Here is a 4,324-nt window from a genome sequence, read left to right on the forward strand (position 1 = left end):
GTGGTCACAGATGTCATAGAATCAAAGAATCATTAAGGTTGGAAAGACCATTAAGGTCATATAGTCCAGCCATCAGTCCTTGCCTGTCACCACTCCAGACTGTGTCCCTCAGTGCCACATCCCCACAGCTCTGGGACACCCCCAGGGATGGTGACCCCCCACTCCCTGGCAGCTGTGCCACTGCCTGACTGCTCTGTGGAGAAGGAATTGTTCCTCAAACCCATCCTGATCCTCCCCTGGTATAACCAAAGATGTCCCAGCATGTCAGAACAGTCTTAATGTGTACACCAAGCATATGATTGACAGTGCAGCAAATCTGTGCTTGCCTGGTAAGAAAAGGCTGAGCAAAAGAAAAGTGAAAAAAAAAAATCCATGAAAGTCTCTTGGAAGAGGAGAAATCTTCCTCCAGTGTAGCCAAACTGTTCTCTAACTTTTTTCCAGGGACACTGGTTGAGGTGACCAAGAGAGCAGGTCGCAAAAGGAGTCAGTGAGTCACTGTGATTAACACAGTGTGTGCATAGCAGGCAGATGTCTGCTGAGATCAGACTCAGATGCTATGGGCATCCATCAGTCACATCCCCTGGCAGATGGAGAGATGCTGAGGTGGTCCCATCGGTGCCCATGACCCCAGCAGAAGAGCTGTCCCTGCACACCAATAACTGTCCACCAGAGGCAGCCTACGACAAACACCAGAACTGCTGACAGCGGATTATCCGAGAGAAGGATCTGAGCTTTAAATCCCACTCCCATTCCTCCATCTGTAAACCATCACCGTGCTTTTATCCGTATTATCACTCCTGATGGACTTTGTTCTAGACGTGGCTCTGTGAGCATCACCCCCACACAACCCTCGAGCGGAGCCAGCACAATGGTTACTCTGATCTGGGCAAACTGATGAATGCCAACAGCTCTATCACTGCCCCAGTTTCCCACTGAGCATGCCAGGAGCTGCACCGAGCTGCCTGCTCTGAAGGAGGGACTCCTCGAGTGCCATGCTCCATCGCTGCACCACAGCCATAGATGGCCCTTGGCTGTCAAGCAAGGGGACGGAAATCCTGGCAGTCTTGCTTCGTGAGTCTCCTTTGATGCAAACACTCCCTTCTGTAACTGGATTTGTGCGATTTGGGATTTTCCCCTCCTGTTCGTCTCCAGAAAATTCTTCCTAGCCCGAATTTTTCACTGCTTGTGAAGTGTCTCATTGTGGTGCTGCAGGGCAGGAGGAGATTAATGTCAGGTCGTATTTATGTGTTGGTTTGGATCAGAGGAGCTTGGCCAGCCCTTTGCAATGCTTCATTCTTCTGAGGGGGGAATTAAAAGTTTACTATTGCAAAAATACAGCATTGTCCCAGTCTGACATACTGCTTTTAGAGAAATTCCTTTGTCATAATAACTGATTTATTTTCGTTGGCTGGGTGCAGAGCAGTTGAAGTGGGTGATCCCTGCCAGACTCATTAAATGATTCCTAATGTTGACAGAGGACTTTATATTGTGGTTCAAGCACATAAGTTTCGGTATTTGCTGTAACAGACTCTTTCCCAAGAGCAATCATCAAGCATGGGAGGAAACACTTCAATGGCATCAATATGTAACCAATAAGGAGAGGAATGCTTTTGGAAACACTGCAGCTGGAAGTATTTGCTTTGGCATCACTTTTGGTTGACGGGAAAGCAAGGGAAGTCTCCAGGTGGTGCTGGGACTTCAGCTCTCCTTCTGGGCTGGGAAACCAAAGCCAAGGCCACCAATCTGGGGAGCCAAGGCCTCAAGTTGCACCAGAGGAGGTCCAGGTTGGGTATTAGGAAACATTTATTCTCAGAAAGAGAGGTTGGGCACTGGCACAGCTATCCAGGGAGTAGGGGATCACTGCTCCTGGGGGTGTTCCAGACCTGTAGGGTTGTGGCATTGAGGGACATGGACAGTGGGCATGAGGGGTGGGTTGAGGTTGGGCATGGGAATCTTAGAGGTCTTTTCCATCCTTACTGGTTCCACGATTCTATGCTTCTATTTCTTTCTGTTTACAGAATGTCTTTACTAAGAGTGACTGTGACACTTGGCTGTCTTGCTGGAGGAGCTGAACTTTGACAGGCTATGATTTTGTAGAAAAGACGTTTTGGGTGGCTCTTCCAAAGGCTGAAGTTCATCACTGCTGCGGTGCAAAGTTCCTGCATCGCCCCCAGGACCATCATCATTGCCCACAGTACAACGCTGCATCAAAGCCAATATTTTAGTCACACACATCAAGAACCAGACCTGTTAGGAAAGAGCCAGCAGCCAGCAAGGGCCTCTGCAAAGCAGAGCCTTTCTTAGGAACTGTTTGGAGAGCTTCTCCAATGCTCTCACTGCAATCAGATGCAAAATCTTTCTTTCTCTGTCAGGAGCAGGTGTCAGTGAGTGTTCACTAATGGCAGGAGCGTGAGGAAGAGCAATTAACCCCTGACTGATGTCTAACAGCAAAGGAGCAGAACAAAGTGCCCAGCCAGGAAAAGGGGGAAAAAGCCAATCCATTGACAGGTTCCTTTTAGACGTTGTGACGTGAATGCCACACTGCCTTATAAATGTGTTGTCTGTATGAGCCATTTCAGGGACTAAAAGTGGAAAGATAGCCTTGAGAAATGACATAAGAAGAGCTTCTGGCTGGGAATGTGAATGAATGAGGACATGTATCAACAGGATGCTGCTGGGTGGGGATTTACTGCACTGCTCTGCTGCATCCCTGCTCCTGGCGGCCAGGTCCTGCCAGGCATGTTTGTCCTGCAGAAAGCAGATTTTCAATCAGCTGTAGCTCAAGCTTATTGCAAGGGCACATGTGAAGCTGACACAAGAGTGATAAGTGGTATAGCAGCCCTGGATTTGCAGACAAATAAGGAAAATCTGCATCTGATCGCCACACTGTGCACCTTAACCTCTGCCTCCTCTCCTTCCAGTGGACTGGAAATAAACTGATAAGGGGTGTGTGGAGCCCCTGTGTAGGAGAGAATGTAACATCTCCAAACCCATTTTGAATCCCCTAAGACATCATCAAGCAGTGGAACATGGTGTGTGAACCAGAAAGCACATGCCTTAAAAATCTCCATTTTTTGTTACAAGTGTGCCATAGTGCATCCCCCCTCCTCCTCCTCCTCCTCTGCTGGGGGATTTGCAGAGAAACCTGAGCTGACAGTAAATGTTCAGATTTATGAGCATAGATCACAAAAATTGGAAGGTAACGATACAATTTTATGGATCTTGAAGGAATTCCCATTCATACTTCAAGTAAAAATTTCATCTGTTTGCTAGAATTTATTAGAGGGCATTTTCAAAAGCAAAACCTTATTTTACCAGTACTTCCCTGGTCCTTTCCTCCCTTCAATTCCCTTCCCTTTCATAAACATCTACTTTCTCAATGCACATTTCTTTAAACATTAAAAATAAAAAGTTCAGTTTTGAACATTCTTGCCTTTTTCAGTGCAAAAAAACCATGACCATCTCAATATACAAGGACATCTGAAAAGGGAGGTGAATGTGTGCCTCCTTCCTGAAAGTGGGGCAACTCTGCTCTACTGTGCACCAGTCTACCCCACTCTACTCTACTCTACCCCACTCTACTCCACTCTTCTCTACCCTACCTTAACCTACTGGGCAGAATACTGCGAGGTCTGCCAGCGGAGCATCACCAAAATCCCCTCCCAGTGTAATAAGGAGGCTGAGAGCTGCTGGATGTACTCAAACAGATGGGTATTTGGATACCCCAGCTCCAAGTATTAAGGAAAAAATTTGGCTGCACTTAGAGCTGGTAGTACTGTGAGCACCAGCCCATATTGGTGAGTGTGAGCCTGCCCGTGTGCATCGTGCTTGGGGAAACATTCCTGCCCAGCAGAAGAGGAACTGCAGTGTCTGATCCCATTTGCTTTTTCTGGAATGATTATAGCACAGCCCTGCAAAGATGTCTCAGTGCATAAATGTATTGGGAGTCCAAATGCAGGGGCCTGGAGCTCAGCATATATTTGTGAGCAGTGCTGACTTGGGAAAGAGATGAAAACCCAGCGCAGGCTGTGATAACAAGTGTCAGGGAGAGGGGCCAAGTGGGGAGGGAGATGAGAGAGGAGAGGAAGTAGAAAAGAAGAAGAAAAAGGAAGAAGGAAGAAGAAGAAAGAAAGAGGAAGAATCATAGAATCATAGAATGGCTGGGGTTGAAAAGGACCACAAAGAAGAAGAAGGACAAGAAGAAGAAAAAAAGAGGAGGTGGAAGGGGAGGAGAAAGGAAATATGAGGAAAAGGCAAGGAGAAAGAGAAAAATGGAAAGAGAAATAAGGAAAAAGAAATGGAAATAGAAAAAAATGGACAGAGG

This window comes from Centrocercus urophasianus, unplaced genomic scaffold, assembly GCF_019232065.1.
Source record: "Centrocercus urophasianus isolate 14NV4802_14NV808 unplaced genomic scaffold, USGS_Curo_1.0 seq_28, whole genome shotgun sequence".
NCBI classification, from domain to species: domain Eukaryota; kingdom Metazoa; phylum Chordata; class Aves; order Galliformes; family Phasianidae; genus Centrocercus; species Centrocercus urophasianus.